Source organism: Armigeres subalbatus, chromosome 3 (genome assembly GCF_024139115.2).
Source record: "Armigeres subalbatus isolate Guangzhou_Male chromosome 3, GZ_Asu_2, whole genome shotgun sequence".
Taxonomy (NCBI): Eukaryota; Metazoa; Arthropoda; class Insecta; order Diptera; family Culicidae; genus Armigeres; species Armigeres subalbatus.
The window spans coordinates 359,051,210-359,073,529 of record NC_085141.1 but is presented as its reverse complement, the minus strand read 5'-3'; the positions used below and the strand labels follow the sequence as shown (position 1 = coordinate 359,073,529).

At 40.2% G+C, this 22,320-nt stretch overlaps 1 pseudogene; it reads right to left on the bottom strand.

Moving 5' to 3' along the window:
• LOC134222853 (dynamin-like 120 kDa protein, mitochondrial) overlaps nucleotides 1–17,081 on the bottom strand; it is a 29,027-nt pseudogene extending 11,946 nt beyond the window's left edge.
• Between the last annotated feature and the right edge of the window lie 5,239 nt (nucleotides 17,082–22,320).

The following is a 22,320-nucleotide window of genomic DNA, read 5'->3' as shown; positions in this document are numbered from 1 at the left end:
GGAAAATTGTATTACTGTGTTTAACGTAATTCTGGTCTTTGAGGATGATTAGGTTATTAAAAATATATAGAAAGATAAAAGTAAAGATTTGGTAAGGGCAGAATAAAAAATAAATGTATTAGACCGCTAAATTATAAGCAAACAAAGCTAGCTCTCTCGTGAAAAGTTGGAAACCATGCAAACTTTACAAACCTGAATGCACAAAATGATCGCATTGGGATTGCTCATGTAGTGCTCTGTCATGTGTTTGATCGAGTCTTTGGTATCGGCGGCCATGTCCACCGTCTGAGTTGAAATTATACCCGGTAGGTCGACCAGCACCATTCGTTTGCAAACCGGGCCCCTTCACCGTCATTGAAATCACGTCCATACTGACGGTCTTACCACCTCGCACCGGTGCGCATCCTGATCTCCACATCCCGACGCAACTCTGCCAAATCACTCTCCCTCGTCAGATCATACTCGCGATCCGAGTCACGGAATTGTGCCACGTGATACGGGCCTTCCGAAGAGTATTACCTTCACGGGCGCCCGGGTCATCATTTCTCCGCTGCCCCTAGGGAAAATACGCGCTTGTGCGATGGCCTCGAGCACCGAGGTCTTTCCGCTACTTTGATCGCCAACGACCACAACTCGAGGAAGATGATCGGCCGTACTGTAGCTTGTATCGTATCCTGACAATTCGTCCAGTACTTCCGAATACATATCGATGAGCGACTTCTTGATACGTTTCTTTTGTGGTTGCTTGCGATTAGTCCTTAGGATGAGATACTGTTGACGAAGATCGCGGTTCTCCTTCTCCAACTTTCGATCTCACGCTGATATTTGAGCTGAATGTTCATAATTTCCGTTTGAAGCGCATCGACCTGAGTCTGGAGAGTTTCCACACGTCTCCGGCTTTCGTCTGCTGACAGAGTCTTAGCATTTACGGTGTTCTTGCTGCGAAGTTCTTCTTTGGTAGCTAGAAAATGAGATGAACAAATAGTTAGACAAATAGAGCGATCGTTAGTCAATGTTCGTTGGATTCAAGAATGACTAAATCACTACACGAAAGATGAACTTTGGACAGTTAATTGTAAAAGATAGTGAATTTTGGGCAGGATGGTTTTTCAATGCATTACCTCCGTATAGATCTGATATGAGTTCAGATAGATTCTGGAAGGAACCTGAAGAACGGAAGAAAAGAAATAAAAGTTGTCTTAGGTTAAATATTTTACGTCGTCTCGTCGTGGCTTGGCATTGTGGATGACAAACTGTAGTCGATTTCTATCATGGCCTTAGGTATAGGATTAAATTTCTTAATTAATCATTCTTGAATGGCCCAAAACCCCTACCAGCTACGACGATACTGACTGTAAAACAGTGTGTCTATGACCATTATCATTGAAGAAAATCACATAATCTATATACATAAAAATGAATTTCCGTCTCTCTGACCCTTACAGACTCTAAAACGACTAAACCGATCGGCGTGAAAATTTGTATGCAGAGGTTTTTGGGGCCGGGGAAGGTTGTTAAGATGGCTCCCATACAAATGAAACACTAATTTCATCATCACTCGAGAATTAATCAAGCAAATGGAACCAAATTTGGCATCTGAAGGTTTTGGAAGGGAAGATATGTTTATGTGGTGGTTTGAAACCCCTCACCCTTCTGAGAAGGGGGGCTCCCATACAAATTAACCAGAAATTTCTCCATAACTCGAGTACTTATCAGAGAATAAATCAATTTTAGGCGAAACGAAATTCGTCGGGTCAGCTAGTTAATAATAAAGTTCAAACATAATAAATACGGAAATTATGATTTTTTTTTTACTTAATTCATTTTTTTAAAGGCTCACTCGTCGTATCCAGCTGTACAGAACCTGAAACTTGTTTACCATTGCTTAGGGAAGACTGATCACCGCATATTTTTTTGATTTCATTTTCTTCCTTTCGCTTTGAACGCCACCGCTTGTTCCCTGTCAAAAATTGTATCTCGTTTTATTGTCTCAGCCGCTTCTTTGGGTTATAAGTTGACCTTTAAACTTTCCCAAAGAACCCATATTTTTTTAAGCCTCCAACTATTTTAAAAATCGAAAACAAAAACCGAAAAAGTGCTGCATGTGTGAACCGGTTTGAAAAATTAACTCGATGTTCGTTCAAAGTCGGACAAATGTTAGGCCATGATTTTACGAAGAAACAGCACTTGCTTTTCGATTTTTGTTTTAAATTTTAAAAATACTGAGGCGTAAAAAATATGAGCTCTTTAGGAAAGTTGGAAATAAAATAAAGAATCGATTGAGCGAATAAAAAATGTTTGGCGGAAAAGAACAATTGTAGTCGACAAGATAGACTCGATGTGTTCTCGTCAACGTCAGTCCAATCGTCTACGTTCAGGTTCGATGTTCACAGAAGGAAATTAGTTTGAGAGAAACAATTCGTCCCGTTGGCTTGGATATAGGTGTGAAGCTGTTGATGGGGTGCTTATTTTTGAACGAATGTGGATGTGTCCCTTGCATTTTTGTTTTGTTACGCGAGATGCGGCCTCGGGCAAACCGTGTTATTGTGGCGTCAGAATTGTTGTTTCAATATGAAAGCTAAATTAATGAATGAAACGGAAAACTGCAAACAGAGCACCTGAGGAAGTTAACTCAGATAGTGTGGGGATGGATGCTGTACAAAAGCTCATCAGACGCACTAAAACTAAAACCCTTTTGCCAATCCGTACCCCACGGTCCGCAATTAAACAATACTTCAAGGGGATACTCTTTGAGGTCAGTGTGTACTTACGGCGCGCGATTTGTATCGAATTATAAACTCGATATTTACGTGATATTCTTTATCTTAAAACAAGATTTTTCACGACCGTCTTGTAAACCGGTGATCTCTGTGACCGACTGAATAGTTTGAATCTATGTGAAAAGTAATTGGTAGAAAATCAAGATTAAATTCTCAGTGAATCAACTCTTGGCATTCGACATTCATCAATAGTGCTCTCAAGAACAAGCGACACAGCTTGGATTCTGCAGTGCAGTGTATAATAAAAAAGCGAAAGTAATACAACACAAGCATTATACCTATTCTTGTACCGTGAGTGCCAGATCAATATTGATCTCAGTGTTGTTGTGGCACATTCGTCGATGTGAATTTATTACCTGGCGGCTGTTGTGTATAACACATGGCAGGTCACTCCCAACCCCCTCCACCCCTCTAATAGAGGAAGAGTACCAGGATGGATGCTACGAAACGACGAACTAATGCATACTAGTGTACTACTAATGCAAATCCGTATGACTGACGTTAATGAATCTTCATCAGAACGCGTACCACGTCTCCCTTCTGATCATTTTTTGATCGGCAATGCAGTGCTACTGGCTCTGGGTCCCGGTGCAGCCGAAAAAGTCCGTGCCTCAAAAGAGGCGGGTGGGGCAAAATATATACTGCGAACCAAATCCAAAACGATATGCGAAAAGTTAAAACAAATCCGAGAACTGCCTGACAAAACTCCCATCGAAATCATCGAACACCCAACTCTAAATACAGTTCAAGGTGTCGTGTTTGAATCAGATGGAGTTAACCACAGTGAAGAGTATATTCTGGAAAACCTTAAATCCCAAGGTGTAATAGCTGCCCGGCGAATTAAAAAACGAGATGGTAAGGATCTGCGGAATACACCGTTGGTTGTTCTCACATTCAGTGGAACAACTCTACCAGAGTATGTTCTCTTTGGACTTCTACGAGTGAATGTAAGACGGTACTACCCTGCTCCAATGATGTGTTTCCGCTGCGCTAACTTCGGACATACACGAAGAAAGTGTGACCCCAACAAGAACAAACAAGTATGTCTCACCTGTTCAGGTACGCACGAAATTCAAGAAACTCCGTGTATCAATCCTGTGTACTGCAAAAAACTGCAATCAAAACCACTCTCCTCACCATCTTGGTGCAGCATGCGGCCGTGCAGAAATGTCACCCATGCACCATCTTGGTACGCAGCGCAGCACCGTGCAGAACATTCACCCATGCACCATCTTGCGTGCAGCATGCGGCACCGTGCGAGAACCGCACCATGCACCATCTTGGTGCAGCATGCGGCACCGTGCAGAACATTCACCATGCACCATCTTGGTGCAGCATGCAGCACCGTGCAGAACATGCACCATGCACCATCTGATCAAACCGGCACCACTTTGCCACCCCATCCACCATCTCGGTGCAGCCTGCGCCACCGTGCAGACCCATGCACCATCTGATCAAACCGTGCACCACTTTGCCACCCCATCCACCATCTCGCTGCAGCATGCGCCACCGTGCAGAACCATGCACCATCTGGTCAAACCGTGCACCACTTTGCCATCCCATGCACCATCTTGGTGCAGCATGCGTCACCCTGCAGAACCATGCACCATCTCGGTCAAACCTGCACCACTTCACCACCTATCCACATCTCGGTGCAGCCTGCGCCACCGTGCAGAACCATGCACCATCTGGTCAAACCGTGCACCACTTGCCATCCCATGCACCATCTTGGCAGCATGCGGCACCGTGCAGAACATGCCCCATGCACCATCTTGGTCCAGCATGCGGCACCGTGCACGAACCATGCACCATCTGGTCAAACCGTGCACCACTTTGCCATCCCATCCACCATTTTGGTGCAGCATGCGCCACCCTGCAGAACCATGCACCATCTGGTCAAACCGTGCCACTTTGCCATCCCATGCACCATCTTGGTGCAACATGCGGCACCGTGCAGAAACATGCACCCCATGCACCATCTTGGTGCAGCATGCGGCACCGTGCAGAACATTCACCATGCACCATCTTGGTGCAGGCATGCGGCACCGTGCAGAACATTCACCCATGCACCATCTTGGTGCAGCGGCACCGTGCAGAACTGCACCCATGCACCATCTTGGTGCAGCATGCGGCACCGTGCAACATTCACCCATGCACCATCTTGGTGCAGCATGCGGCACCGTGCAGAACATGCACCCATGCACCATCTGATCAAACCGTGCACCACTTGCCACCCCATCCACCATCTCGGTGCGCATGCCACCGTGCAGAACCATGCCATCTGGTCAAACCGTGCACCACTTTGCCATCCCATCCACCATCTTGAGTCAGCTGCGCCACCGTGCAGAACCATGCACATCTGGTCAAACCGTGCACCACTTTGCCATCCCATCCACCATCTTGGTGCAGCATGCGGCACCGTGCAGAACCATGCACCATCTGGTCAAACGTGCACCACTTTGCCATCCCATCCACCATCTTGGTGCATGCGCCACCGTGCATGCACCATCTGGTCAAACCGTGCACCACTTTGCCATCCCATCCACCATCTTGGTGCAGCATGCAACACCGTGCAGAACCATACCATCTGGTCAAACCGTGCACCACTTTGCCATCCCATCCACCATTTGGTGCAGCATGCGCCACCCTGCAGCCATACCATCTGGTCAAACCGTACACCCTTTGCCATCCATGCACCATCTTGGTGCAGCATGCGGCACCGTGCAGAACCATGCACCATCTGGTCAAACCACACTTTGCCATCCCATCCACCATTTGGTGCAGCATGCGCCACCCTGCAGAACCATGCACCATCTGGTCAAACCGTACCACTTTGCCATCCCATGCACCATCTTGGTGCAGCGACCGTGCAGAACCATGCACCATCTGGTCAAACCGTGCACCACTTTTGCCATCCCATGCACCATCTTGGTACATGCGCGCACCGTGCAGAACAGCCCATGCACCATCTTGGTGCAGCATGCGGCACCGTGCAGAACATTCACCCATGCACCATCTGGTGCATCTGATCAAACTGCACCACTTTGCCATCCCATGCACCATCTTGGTCAGCCTGCGCCACCGTGCAGAACCATGCACCATCTGGACCACCGTGCCACTTTGCACCCCATCCACCATCTTGGTGCAGCATGCGGCACCGTGCAGAACCATGCACCATCTGATCAAACCTTGCACCACTTTGCCATTCCATCCACCATCTTGGTGGCATGCGCCACCGTGCAGAACCATGCACCATCTGGTCAAACCGTGCACGCACATATCCCATCTACCATCTTGGTGCTGCACGCCACCGTGCAGAACCATGCACCATCTGGTCAAACCGTGCACCACTTTGCCACCCCATCCACCATCTTGGTGCAGCATGCGGCACCGTGCAGAACCATGCACCATCTGATCAAACCGTGCACCCTTTGCCATTCCATCCACCATCTTGGTGCAGCATGCGCCACCGTGCAGAACCATGCACCATCTGGTCAAACCGTCACCACTTTGCCATCCCATCTACCATCTTGGTGCTGCATACGCCACCGTGCAGAACCATGCACCATCTGGTCAAAGCCGTACCGCCACCCCATCCACCATCTTGGTGCAGCATGCGGCACCGTGCAGAACCATGCACCATCTGATCAAACCGTGCACCACTTTGCCATTCCCACCATCTTGGTGCAGCATGCGCCACCGTGCAGCCATGCACCATCTGGTCAAACCGTGCACCACTTTGCCATCCCATCCACCATCTTGGTGCAGCATGCGCCACGTGCAGAACCATGCACCATCTGGTCAAACCGTGCCCCACTTTGCCATCCCATGCACCATCTTGGTGCAGCATGCGCCACCCCAGAACCATGCCATCTGATCAAACCGTGCACTTTGCCATCCCATCCACCATCTTGGTGCAGCCTGCGCCACCGTGCAGAACCATGCACCATCTAATCAAACCTGCACCACTTTGCCATCCCATGCACCATCTGCACCAGCAGCATGTTTCATCTTACCATTTCATGCACCTTGTTGCTACGTTCGCACGTTGAACTTTGACACTCATTTCTATCACACGACTTAATATCCAACATGTAATTCTCTGATGAAGACACAATCCCTGTGTCGGAACGTGGCACAATACATTTTTCGTAACTCGTCCAAGGCTGCTAGCCTTTTTTTAAATTAATTTTTTATACATATCTTAAACTATTTTATTCACCATCCTCTTCGTAATTTTTTAAATTATTTTATAGAAGGGGCAAGTGCCCCCTTGCCCCCTGTGCACGCAGTGCCATTTTGGCACTTACTGCACTGGGTGGGTTTTGAATTTCCCAGGCCTGGGAAATGTTCCCATGTAACACGATGAGACATAATACAGGCCTTTTCAACTTTTTCATATTATTTAGTTCACTTTTGTTAAAATGAACTAAATAAATTCTTGAGAAATGCCCTCTGGAAGTTCCAGAATGGGATTTCTTTTTCATCTTAATTACTTGGACGGTGAAAATCCAAGTAATTGAGAAATTTCAATTTAATCTCATCCAGTGATTTGTCATCACTGGGGAGTTATTCAAGACGACTTGAACAACCGCTCAGTTTTGTCGTCGTATGTGAAGAATTTATGGCGCTTCTACATACTGAAGAAGACGTTTGCGATCAAGATCCTGCAAACGCGGCAGTCACCCTTCCTAGCAATCTGAAATGAAACCTTGATCCCTGAAGGTTACTCAAAATCTCATTCCGAAGCCAGAAAACTCGGCAACAGATACCACATTGGCGGAATCCTTTGCTTTTTCGCATGAATCGAATCACCTGACTAGAGGTATATTCGATTTGCTCAATTTAATCATTAATCAAATCGAACTGATTTGCTCAGTTAGATTGGAGAAGAATTATTTCGATATTAGAGTTAGAAAATATCTGAATTCCTCCTTCCTTCTATTTTTCCGCGCTTTGGCAGGACGGTCTTGAAACCTTGTTTCTTTGAAGGAAGTGGAGAATTCAGAGACTCCTTCCTCTTTTTATTAATGCTCATGGCTGAGCGTGGAGACGTACCTTCTAAGAGGTTTTTCCCAGAACGGTGTCCCTGCAGGATTACCACCGCTTGTCGGAATTTTACTTCCGCAAACGGGTCCAACGTAAAACGAAGGCACGGGTCCTTGCAAAGATCGTAACGGGATCAGTGAGTACAAATAGCGAAGAAGCACCGTTGAAATTAAAATAGCTTCGGGTAGTAAAACTTCCTTCCGCAAAGAGAGAAAGAACCGCACAGCACGAATCACGATGCGGTATTACAACGTAGTATTGTAAATTTTTCTTATTTCCTAATTCATACATAGATATTGTTTATAGTGGACCATAATAAGCTTAGATTCTAAGTTAGAGCCGCCGGTGGGTTTTGAAGCACAACGTTGTAATAATTTCAGTGCCATGGTGGGGGTGGTTTTAGAGTTCATCCGTCTCTCCTAACTTGTTAGAAGAGAAATTCCGTTGAAACCCTTACACATTTGAAAAATTATAAATAAATAAATAAAATAATTAAATATGTTATCCCATATGTTTCAGGTCTTCCACGAATTCTCTGGAGTTTAGGCTTTCAGATCTCCACGCATGTTATCTTCCGGCCTATATCAATATTCTTAGGATTCATTTTTCAAAGTGGACATACATTCACCTGTGTTTTATTACCAACCCATGTAGAACTATGTAGAGCAGTCGCATCACCTTGATTTACAGCGTTGTCCCAATAACTGTAATGGAACAATTGTTGAACGCTCATTCAATTTAATTCTAGTGACCACAATCAGCATAAAGGAATAAAAACAAGCAGCTCTCAAGGAGCTCAGTACTCCATGCTCTCCATTCTTGTATGAACTGGGATGTATATTTTTCCATATCGGTAGGATGAGTATGATCAGTTATTGACAGACAACTGACCAGCCGAAACGCTGGTTCGAGCACTTCGAACAACCTTTTTCAAGTGCCGGTCGACTGGAGGCAAGGTATCTTACCCGAGCAAGAGCGAGGACCTCGATAACAGAATGGAATTAGCGATAAGAGGTAAAATCCAAAGATAATCAAAGCTATATGCAGAATACTATGGGATTACATGTTAGGTATTTCAATACAAACGAATAATTATTGGATTGCATTTGGTATTGAAATTCAATTAATAATTGAGTAATGGCTAAGTATGGCATATCAATTTAGTATTCCTTTGGTATTTTACCTCTTTAATACAGGGCAGTTCATAACAGAGTATGGTATCAATAACAGAATTAGGTATTATTGAGCCAATTTCTCCTGCTATAGTGAAGGTGCCCAAGGTGGCGAGGCATTGTGTTGTATTGTACCGTTCTCAAAAATCGATGCAAAGTTATCCTAGCGGATTCAGGAGAAGATCGTGCGACTCTCCTGTGACATTTTACCTCTGCAAGACTAGTTCTACCTTTCTGTTATCAGGTCTTCGCTCCTACTCTGGATACAGTAACCCCTTGCAGTTTCACAGTAGCCGAGTCAGTAGAGAATGTTGAAGCTTCCAATATCTTGGTAGCCAAATGGCTCAGACGGCGGTACCAAGATCGGAATAGGCGCACAGATCGAAAGCATTGGCTGCCTTTACGAGTTTAAGAAATATGTGGAAAAACATGCAAGAGTAGACGCACCAAAATACGAATTTTCAACTCTAACGTGAAATCTGTACTGTTATACGCTAGCGAAACATGGTGTGTATCAGTGGAGGAAACTCACGGCTGCAGGTGTTCATCAACAGATGCCTGCGGTATATAATTCGAGCCAGGTGGCCTGACAACTGGGTCTCAAACCAGAGCCCATCGTCGTTGTCACTCTACGTAGGGGCGGAAATGAAATCTGTAAACAAGCATTAGACTGGGACCCACGGAACATCGCAGCAGAGGCAGACCCAGGACTCATGGCGACGAAGCATCAAAAAGAAATAAAAGTCGGCAATAACCTGGTAATAAATTAAAGCGATAGCTGGACATCGCTCGGGTTTTCGATAAATCGCTGCTAAAATCCATAAAATATTCTCAATAGTTCTCGAGGCCCTCCTTAGCCGTGCGTAAGACGCGCGGCTACAAAGCAGACCATGCTGAGGGTGGCTGGGTTGATTCCGGTGCCGGTCTGGGCAATTTTCAGTTGAAATTTCTCGACTTCCTGGGCATAAAAGTATCATCGTGTTAGCCTCATGATATACGAATGCAAAAATGGTAACCTGGCTAGAAACCTCGCATTAATAACTGTGGAAAGCTTAATGAACACTAAGCTGCGAGGCGGCTCTGTCCCAGTGTGGGATGTAATGCCAAAAGAAGAAGAAGAAGTTCCTCGAGAATTCCGAGCCTCTTGAAAGAACGCTTCCAAGCCTCTTGGAAAAATCAGATCCTCTTTAAAGGTTTCTGAGACATTTGAAATGAAGCCTTCCGAGCCTCATGAGAGGAGGCTTTCGAGTCTTATGAAATGAGGCTCTAAACCAGTGACGGAAATGTCATATCGATGTCATGGACTAATTTGTAATAACTTTTTCACAAGTAATTTACAATCGTATGTTTATATAAACATAAAGCACTCATAGGATACTAAAACTTTTTTCTAATGGTCATTGCTCTAAATTTGAAATTGGCGGCGTGAGAGCCGAATTAGTGTCAAATGACATTAATGTCATGACATTCCGTGACATTTTTAAATTTCGTTATCATGCCTCACACTCATATTTAGAACAATGACCTGTTTGAGCAAGTTGTAGGATCCTTTAAGCATTACATGTTAATAAAAATCCGAGTTGTAAAATCTTTGAAAAAGTTTTACAAATTAGTAATAGCAACCCATGACATTTTTGACATTTCCATCACTGCTCCAAACCTCTTGCAAAACCCAGATCAATCCACCTAGCTTGGTGGTGCCTTTCTCGCACATTATTTATAATATGAAAAATACATAGAGAGGTCGAAATAGCATTTTAGGGGATAGATTTTACTTTTTTCATAAATTCATATGCATTTGCGGTCATTTAAATGCATTGCTGCAATCCTGAAAAAATTTTTTTTTTTCGTTTTGGAAAAAAAATTCCAATTTCCCAATTTCTTGGCAAAAAAACAATGTTTTTTAATAACTTTGGAACGCAATGACCAATCAGGCCAATTTTTCAACGGAAACAACTAGACCGCAATCCGCGTCGAATAATGCTAATACCAAAAGTATGTCTCACATTTTGTACACACACACCATACAGACATCCACTCAATTCGTCGAACTGAGTCGTTTGGTATACAACACTATGGGTCTTCGAGCCTTCTAGCAAAAGTTCGTTTTGGGTGATCCTTTAGCCTTTACGTACTTTGTATACGAGAAAGGCAAAAGGCTTTCAGTCTCTTGAAAGAAAATTTCCGACCTCCCAAAACAGGCTTCAATCCTTCCTGAAAGAAGAATTCGACAAAATTCTTGAAACGAGTCATCGAGCCTTTTGAATGGAGTAGGCGCTTGAAAGGAGGCTTCTGACCTCTTGTCAAGACGCTTCCTTTCAGCCTATTGAAAAGAGGCTTCGAGCTTATTGGCAGGAGTTTTGGAGGCTAATGGCAGGTGGCTTCCAAGCTTCTCGTAAGGAGGCTTAAGGTCTGAGGAAGTGTTTTCCGTTAAAAGCACGTGGTAGCACTCTCTGAGAGAAAATGCCCAATTCAGCCCATGAATGACTGTCAGTGTCGCCGAAATGATTTCATCATTATGCAGTTTACAATTGCTTGAGAATTTGCCATAAACGGAGAACAAAAAGGAATTGGCAACAATGCGGAAGAAATTTATCACCATGCAGGTGGTTCGGCGAGAGAACAGCAGCAGCGCCGACCAATCACGACAATGAAATTGCATAACTGTTCAAGGTTAAAAATTTTTTGAATTTATTTGAATAGCGCAACACAGAACAACAAGAGAAAGCTATTGATGCAGTATTCAAATTAATTCATGAAAAAAAATTTTATAGAATTTTAGAGAATCAAAATAAATAACTTCAGCTTGTTTCGGAAAATGAAAACATGAGCCGTTTCCAGAACAACATTAGAAAATATCGTGAGAGGATTTCTGTACAAGGTTTCCACAAAGCTTTGAAAAGAATTTGGGTAAACAGTGGTGCTGGTGAAATAAGACAAATAAGACAAATAACATAGATAAGACTAAGAAGCAAAATAAACTAATTCCAAAGATTCCTCGGAAGTTCCTCAGAATTCATTCGAAGTTCTCCAGGAATTCCTTCGAAAGTTTTCCAGAATTCGCTTGAGTTCTCGAAATTTCTTCGAAGTTCCTCCAAGATTTCTCGAAAGTTCCTCCAGGAATTCCTGAAGTTCCTCCAGAATTCCTTCGAAGTTTTTCCGGATTCCTAGGGTTTCTCCAGAAATTCCTTCGAGTTCCCAGAAATTCCTTCGGAAGTTCCTCCAGAAATTCCTTCGGAAGTTCTCCAAGAATTTCCTTCGAAGTTCCTCCAGGAATTCCTTCGAAGTTCCTCCAGGAATTCCTTCGAAAGTTCCTCGGAATTCCTGAAGATCCTCCGGAATTCCTTCGGAAGTTTTTCCAGGAATTCCTTCGAAAGTTCCTCCAGGAATTCCTTCGAGTTCCTCAGGAATTCCTTCGAAGTTCTTCCAAGAATTCCTTGATACTGGAAGAACTTTCCTAAGGAATTCTGAAGATTTCCTTTGTCCTGGAAGAACTTCTTTAGAATTCCTGGAGGAACTTCCTAGGAATTCAGGAACTTCGAGAATTCTGGAGTAACTTCGAAGAATTTGTTTTATTTGGTTTATTTGTCTTATATGTCTTACTTGTTTAATTTGGCTTATTTGTTTGATTGTCTTATTTATTTTTAATTGCTTATCTCTCTCATTCCTATATTTGATTTCAATTTATATATTGTATCCTCGTGTTCACAAATAGGAATACGCTTTTTTCTAGTTTACGCTAGATACAATGTTGACGGACTTTCTATCGCTCTCATCGTCTTTCCTGCCGCTGCCACAAGAAAATATGCTGTTGGCTGCTCTCCCGAAATGGTAACTTTTGTATGTAATTTAAAAACTTGGTTGAAGTAAAAAGAGCTTCCTGCAAAATTTATTGCGGTCACATATACTTTTATTACATCAAAATGATATTTGGAAAAATTCAGTTGGGTTTTGCGAAATTCGGTTCCTTTGTGCTTCAAATCATCGGAGAGAAGTACTGAGAAGCGAAAATTTCAGTTCTACAATAGTTCAGTATTTAGAGCTTAATTCAAATTTGGGAAATGAGGTCCATGAAATTTTGTAGGAACATTCCATGATAAATTTCAAAGAGATTGTCAGTTAGGATAAGCGAAATTCGTTTCCAATCTGAGTTTAGTACGAAAATAGCGCTCTACGAGAGAGCTTCCCTCAGACCTTAAGAGCTCCTTCTGAAGCAGCCTCTTGAAGGAAGGCTCCCAAGTTTCTTGCAACGAAGGCTTCCTAACCTTCTTCGATTCTAAATTTTAGTTCGATAGCATATTCAATATTTTGTCTCGATCAGATACATTACATTGAAGATTTTAAAATTTGTTCATTCGACGTTTTGTCCTATAACGATCTTTTGTCCAACAGCCCATCATAAACTGTACGCTTGGGTGGGCAGGATTCAAAAGTCTTTGATTTTCTGATCACCATGCATAATTTTATGAACAAAAAAGTTTTAAAATTCAAAAATAAAACTATTCACAATGTTATGGAAATGCTAATATTAATACTTCGTATCCTAACGGCATGCATGAAGAAAGTTATAAAGAAGTGGATTTCAAAGCGAACGGAGGGCAATATTTGTGATTTAAATCTCACGACCTTACAGAAGAAAAGTAAATGGAAGTGATGTTATTTTAAACAAAAGTGCAACTTTGGATCAGAATTTTATGCTTTTCAATAAGAAAGTGTTTTGTAAAACATCTCAAACTCAAGATCTACTCAAATCTTTGGAATTGAGGGGAATTATGAGTCCGAAAATGCATTTGCATTTGTTGGTTACATTGATGGATAAAGTGGAACGTATTTCTTATTTCATGATAAAATAATGAAATATACAAAATATTTAAAATGACATTAATAGAATAAATGATAACGAATTTGAAATTCAGTCGTAGTTGGATTTGAAATGCCAACTACTAAGAAGCTAATGAGAAGAAATTTGAAATCAATCTCAGTAGGCTGACAGGAACGGTGAAAATAAACGATCATTCAGTGTTCTGTTTTTGAGGCGTGAACATGCGAATTATCCTTCGGTGTTCCGCGCTTGTTTTCGTTGGTGAAGCAAATCGAAGACGAATTTGCTTGGCTGTAACAATGACGTAGTCGTTGCTCTACAAGGTAGAGAGTTCAGCAGTAGAGAAAAGCTAAATGAGGCAAAAAAATATGGTGTAATGCCTGACGTAAAAAACATGGCAAAAAAAAAAGATAAGCTATGATTGGTGAAGGAAAAAAATGATAAACCCCAGACGATATGGCAAAAATAATGGTAAGCCTCAAAAGCCCGGTAAGCCTGAAAAAGAGCAAAAATAATGGTAAGCCATGCTATACAAAGGCAAAAAAAAGGTAGCCTAAGTTGGAAAAGAGAACGGCAAAAAAAGATAAGCCTTGATACTTTAAGGGCAAATAGAAAGAGAGAGAAAACGCAAGAAAGATAATTGTAGCAAAAAATTAGAAAGATCTGAAAAAATTACACATATAAAAAAATAAGGGTGTCAATAGGCGAGATTTGACAGAATGTGATGAAAAATTGATTGTGTTTCAATGAGCAGAAATAAACAATATTGAAAATATAAAAAAAGGAGGTCTACCATTTCAAGATCAGTTACCAGTTATGTTTGGAACTCATCCGCTATGCAGCGCGTTATATTGACAGTTACATTGGCAGTTGGTTGAATATCTTGACATCTATAAGATTTGGAAAGTTGTCTTCTACAGAGTCGTTGAGAAAATCAAATCAATGAGATGAATATTTGTTAAGTCTTAAATTTATCGATCGAGCGAAGCTGTTGTTCAAGATAGTAGGTTGGAATTGAATATCTCTTTTCGGTGAGATTTGAAAAGTTTTCGTAATCTAAAAAGTTGTGAAAAAAAATTAAAAAAAAAAATTACTGGATTGAAGATGGTGTTGATTGCAATCATCTGTTGGTGCATCAGATTGAATAAGTTTGAATTCGTTGTATCTCAAAATCTTGAGTTTGATTGGATATAGATTGGTTAGATTTGATTTGGATTTGATATGGATTGGTTTGGATTTGGATTGGATTGGATGGATTTGGATTGGTTGAATTGGTTGGATTGGATTTTGGTTGGTTTGGATTGGTTTGGTTGGATTGGTTGGATTTGGTTGGATTTGTTTGGTTTTGGATTGGATTTGGATTGAATTTGGATTGGATTTGGATTGGGTTTGGATTGGATTTGGTTGGATTGGTTGGATTGGATTTGTGTAGAATGTGGATTAGATTTGGGTTAGTTGGTTTGGTTAATGGTTTATATAATCAATGGTTTCAATGAGATTTAAGGACAGTTTAAGGACAGCGTCAATGCTTTAGTGCCATAAATAATAAATTCACAGCTGTTATTGATATATGAACTACTGCGCCGGTATAAGAAAAAAAGAATTCAATTTAATTTATGTTTTCAAATAATAACAGCTCAAAAAAATTCTAACCAAGAAAAAAAGAAAGTAGAGACGGTGAATATTGTGGGGAATTAATTGAGTCCGAAAAATGCATTGCATTTATTTGGTTACATTGATGGATAAAATTGGACATATTTCTTATTTCATGATAAAATAATGAAATATACAAAATATTTAAAAATGACATTAATAGAATAAATGATAACGAATTTGAAATTCAGTGTAGTTGGCATTTGAAATGCAGCATACTAATACTAATGAGAAGAAATTTGAAATTCAATCTCTGATAAAATGACAGGCAGTGAAAATAAACGATCATTCAGTGTTCTGTTTTGAGGCGTGAACATGCGACATCCTTCGTGTTCCGCGCTTGTTTTCGTTGGTAAGAAGCAAATCGAAGACGAATTTGTTGGCTACATGAGAATAGGTATAAATGTTACAAATTGGACACTGGAGAAATACGTGCAGAACACTGTCATATTTTAAAGGGTGAACGAAAACTTATAGCCGGGAGTATGGAAAGGTTACCTATGGAAGTGTGGCAATCACCTAATGATAATGCTTACTTGTTTTCCAGTGTTCTAGAATAGACGCTACAAAACAAGGTAAATTTCCAAATTAGCTTACCTTTCTTAAATCGCAAATTTCATAATAAAATTGAATCAATCGTACATAAGAAGGCCATTTGATTCTTTTTGAACAAATTAAACCATCTCCCTCATCTCTCAATCATATTTGGTCGGGGTTCTACCAAAACACCTAAGCGCCTACAAAAAAACCTATTTTTCTGCCAGAACAACTTTCGTTTGGTGGATCTAATTGATCTCAAATCGTATCAGATATTCCCCAAACCCCATAACTGAATGTCGTACAACAAATATACGTTTAAATTGATATGAAATGATTTTCGTTTTCTTTGTGCGAACAGAACATTTCAAGTCAGTCAAAACCGCTTGGTGCGGTTTGGCTGAGCAACCATCACTGAATCTTTATGAAGCATCCATCACTAATCTGATCGAATGGGTAGAGAAAATAGCCGGATGAAGATCATGAATCAGGCTCTGTGTTCTTATAATGATTGTGTGTGATCAGCAGAAAACCTTCAATGACCAATCTTGAGTGAATTGAAGAAAAAAAGCTTTATGCAAACAAAGAATAATTCTGGATGATGCATGGCTTCTAGTGATCAACGCAATGAACGCTATAAATAAATATTGAAGAACGTACACTTCATGTTGATATTCAATACAGTAGATTGATTTATGATTTATAATTGATTTACGTTATTCAAAACATGCTAGAAGGCTGTTCGTATATAACATAATTTACTTCTGTCCAGTTGACTGTTAATTTAACTCTTTCTAAATATTTACGTTTGAAAAAACGACAAAATTCACATTATTGGAAAAATTTGAAGAATTTAAACAGAAATATAAAAAAAAATTTCGTTGAAATAGGAATCATAAATATAATATGACTTAGAGGAACTTACTTCAACTCAAAGAGAATGGAAAAACCTGTTTTGCGTTTGATCTCTTCCCCATTAACGAGCAGGAATTGCGTGTCATTATCTGAATCTGAAGGTGTCATCAAAAACTTACCTGAATCTCGGATCCAACTCGGTGTTTTCATCATTTCTGTTCCAGTGATGAATCCATTGTGAATTGCTTCCGTCCAATATCAGACAAGCCCGATCCTTAGCGAACCACTCTCAATAGATTTCCACCTCCCTATTCTTAATCTGACCTTTCGCTATTCTTATTTTGCATATTTTTATTGTGTACAACAGTTCTGCCTCTTATTTTACATTAATCTGAACACCCCCTCTAGGCCACTTGCAACATGGACCAAAAATGTTCTTCTTTTATTTCTGCTGCAACACCCTCACTTCGTTCGCCTTTGCCGGAATCTCTTTCTGATAGTAAATAAACAACACTCGATTGGACCAGGCAGAGAATATTGATCTGCTCTGCTCCGCGACAACTTTCGAAGGGAATTTCACTTTATTCAGGAACGTATTCCGATGGCTGGGGTTTCCCTTCCGCTGATAATTGCTGACATCAGACACAAACCGAAGAAGTGTAAAGGATGCATTCTCTTCTCAAATTGACACCTACTCGCGTCGCGATTTCCACCGTCATTCCGCAGATTAACGTCGCCTATCTACGGAGGATGGGCGCGACGCGAATGGCGTAAGTTTGTTCGTAGATTTTCTTGCTGCGGCTTTTATTTTGCAATCCAGATGAAAGGCAGCGGCAGCAAAAAAGCGATTTTCACGCGCACGACACGTCCCTCGATCGAGGGAAACTGAACGAATGGCAAGAATGCGGAGAAAAACGAGAGACCATAAAAATTGTTTTGAAACAAATTGTCAAATTGACCTGGAAAGTGGTTCGCGTTCATATAACAATCGGCAATTTAGTTTGCCTGCAAATCCTGCAATAGGCTCCCCACGCTAATACTGATGACACACTGGTATTCGTACCATGGTACAAGTTTACATAGTGTGTCAACCTATGCTGGTACTGAAGCCATATTAATGTACTGGGGTATATATACCGTGGTACTTGTACCAGCAGTGATTGTCTTTGAGTATATTACTGAACGCACTGATGTACCTAATATACTACCTAGTACATATTAACCAATGGATTTTCCACGTTGTACCAACATCAATGACAAATTTAGTGAACAACTTTAATACCACACACGAAATGTATTGTAGAAACACAATAACTCCGGATTGAATTCAACAATAAATATTTAATTTCAGGGCTAATAATATTTATCGTTTGACTCAATCCGTAATATTTGTTTTACAATCAAAGCGTTCGTGATTCGAGTAGCGTTATTGTAGAATCCTACGTATTGTTGAATTAATCGTAAGTGTATGATTGTTTCGATGATAATAAAGATCAGATCAACAATATAATATTGTTGAAGCAAAAATAATCCATTTCATTACTCAATGTGTTTATATTTTTTCTTTTGAATGGAAATAATAAAAATAAAACAAACAGATGTAAATTTGGTATTTTATTCCAATTTTAATCATTAATATTCACATTTTTTGTTTTGTATTTGAATCTCGACGACAATGCTGAGCGAGAATGAGCCGAAGTCCTGGAAATAATAGCACAACAAAGTTTGGTTTTTTGGTGATTTCTCGTGGGATGAAAATAACACAATTCTTACTGAATCCTTGCATTTTTCAAATCGTTTGGTTTGGTTTTCAAGCGAATATTTTGAAATCCTACGCGTCTTCGTACCAAACCGAATGGCTCGCTTTGTGAATCCTCACTTCATTGAAAACTTATGGTAATGGCTGAACTTGTATACACTTACAAAAAACACTGCTTGCTGTTTAAGCATGTTCAAAACAAAATATTGATTTTAAATAAAATTAATATTGTTGTTACAATCAGGAATTATTGTAGAAACAACAATCAAATCTTTTTTCCGACAATGAAGCGATTATTGAAATCAACAATATTAATTCTTGATTTAATCATACACAATTTCTGCGTGCATGGTACGAATACCACCAGTGTGTCATTAGTAGACAGGGTGGGTAGATTGAACAACTCAGTTGAATCACATAACATAAGTACAACTTCGAAGAGAACATGTAAAAAGTTGGCCGCTCTCATAAAGTTAATAACGATAAGGGAGCATCGTTCTGTCATCTGAGAAAAGAGCACGGCACTAAAAGTGGTATAAAAGTTAAGCCCTGCACTGCAAATAAATCAACCCAAATTTTGAGTAACATTATTTGTATATTATTCGGCGATTCGGTCGTACGAAAAAAAGAATATCTCAGTTCAATCAAAGTAATGCCTATATTCCGGGATTAAATCAAACATTAATTTACAATGCTGTGAAAACTCATGTGAACATGTACATTATTGGAAGAATATTGATTTGAAAATGTATTGGAGGTAACATTTCCCTTCGATGGGACTCGACCCTACTGAGGAATATCTGTTATTTCACTTTGTATGCGCTACATGTGGCTGTTTCGTTTATTTTCTCAAGAATTATATTATAAATATATGATCTTGAAGCATCAAAGATACAAATATCTCACTCATTAAAGTATCAAGGTAAGAACCATGATACTGATTCAGTTAATTTAGAATTAATATAAAAATCCTATGCTAGAAACCGCGAGAAGATTAGAGTATATTAAGCAAAGTTATTAGTTATTTACTGGAGTGTTGTTTGGGTGAATTTATTAGGAGGAGGTTCGGTTGTGGGCACCCTTTTGTGTTTGGACCATAACTTTGGCCCTGTTATTATGCCGACATTTGTATAGCAATGAAAAGCTGACGTATATAACCTGACAACTAGCAAAAGAAATTAGTATGATTTATCGATTTGAAAAAAAAATACGGCAATTTAGAAAATTTGACATTTTTGGACATTTCCATTTGTGGTTCGTTGTGGACCCTTGAAAACTTGGCTAAAAATAAAGAAGCATGAATAAAAACCCAGATTTAACGACGAATGGTTTATTCATTCTAATAGCCAGGAGACATTAAAATTCAAATCAATCCACCTAGCAGTGAGAAGATGTGAAAAAATCACATTAGAAAGATCGAAAATAGCACTTTAGGTAAATGGTTCAATTTTCATTGATTTACGTTTTATTGGTATGCAGTCAAAAAGCTCGTTCATTAAAAAAAACATATTTTGGTCATAAATTTTGATCCCATAGTTCGATCTGACTAATTTTCAATAGGGAACAATGGAACAGCATTCCCCGTCGAATGCAACTTTTGCAAGCAATCAGTCAACGTTTGTTCTTTGTCTGTGTATTAAAAACTAGACGACCCAAAGAACAAAAATATGGAACAAACTCATTATTTCAATCAATTTTGTCTAATAATTATAAAAACTGCATAAAAACAATATTAAAATAATTTAAGAACACTCGCATACAAACTGTACATGGACATTTTCGTGCGAGTCGGCAGTATCCTTTACTGTTGACAACTGTATATGAACAATCTCATATAAAGTTCCAACGATTTGTGGTACGGTTATTTGACAAATAACAATATATTAAATGGGTTGTTAAGTTACACCCAAAAAATCTACACGTTGTTTCCACTGAAAAAGTACGTAGATTTTTCCCACCTGAAATTCACGTAACTTTTCCTGATTTTTCGGTAGAATTTTCATTCTACGTGAAAATCAGGTAAGTTCTACCTGAGTTTTGGATAGAATTCACCGGACACGTAGTTCCACCTGAATTTTCCTGAATCATTTGCAGCTACGTGTGCACGTGAAATGTACTAAGAAATTCAGGTGGGCTTTGTTTAGATTATTTGGAGTGTATGTCACCATAAAAAATCGGCCATTTCGCCTGCAAAATTTTAGCTCGACAGTATGATAAACTGTTGACATAATGCAGAAATATAAAACATTTTCGGGACAGCATTTGTACATTGTTTTAGTGTTGATGTCGAGCGGTTATGGTTGAATCGGCCGAAAGTATTTGATAACCGCACGTAAACTGTGAGCTATATCTTATATCGTAATAATGATTCTGACCACATAACATGTTGTTTTTTATTATGCGGGCAACTAAAACGATATTGAATGATTTATCAATATAGAGGGTGCCCAAAACCGAACCAATAAGGGTGCCCGAACCGAATTTATGTGGAAGATTTTTATTTGAAAAATGAATTTGAGGTAACTTTCGATGGGATAGAACCTAAGTTGCGAAGACCGACAGGACCACATTTGTACATATTTACATATGAATTTTCAGATCATTGTAAACTAATGTCCATTTCGGGTGGTTCAATACGGAATACAAACATTAATTTGAATGAACCAAAAATCTTGTTATTTCAAATCCTAATTTAGAATGATCAAGGAATTTGGTTGAATCAACCAAAATTTTCAAAGTAGAATGTCTCCCCATTAAATTGGAGAGAGGCATTTTTGAGAGAAAAAGGGTGACTTTTCACGGTGGGAATAATGTCATCATAAAACATTACCATGAATGGTAAAGTCATCCTAACCGTGTAAGGTTTGTTTGTGTTTACTTTTTTCCGTGTTTCGAAAGTGAACTGGTATATGCCTTGACATTATGATGTTCTCTATACCACCTCTGAATCTGAACTTGGGTACATCTTTTTGAACTCGAGTTACACATATATTATGTGGTTTGAATTTAATTGACTTGCCAAAAGTTAGACATGTTATGCAGCTTTCTTGTCGTTTCAAGTGAATTGAATTAAAGTGTTTACACTTCAGTTCGCGTTCGATTCAACGACTTGCTCAATTTGGTAGTGTGTCACTGTCATACTGCTCCTCATCAATGTGCCCCTCGGTGCCCATGGAGATACATCTCCATCGATGCAACTGACAAGTGTTTTACCGTTTATTTTTATTACAAGTTTTCGCCTAGCCGCGTCCGCGTGTTTTCTGTATTCAAGCTAAAATAAAAGTTGTTGTATAACCGAAAGTTTCCGCGTGTTAATACTATTTCTATTCCGAGTCCCGAAACGCATTTTTCTGTTGCCGTTGTCTGCCTGATCCGCCATCGAAAGGTTATGATTTGGTGCGGGGCGGAGTGAAAATAGGTGAATAGTTTTCCGGCCGAGGAAGGCGACGTAGAATTCGTGCCAGAGTTTTTCCGCTCCGTGTGAACTGTTTGCTGTTGGAGTGAGGTTAAGTTAACCGAAAAGAGCAAAGAAAGTGGACGTTGGACGATATATCGAAACAAAACAATGAGTGATGCCGCTTTCTAATCCCGAAACTGAACGGGACAAATTAGCAAACGTGGAGTGTGCGGATGGAAATGTTGTTATGCAGAGAAGGACCTGTGGCACGTCATTGAAGATAATTCCTAGTCAAG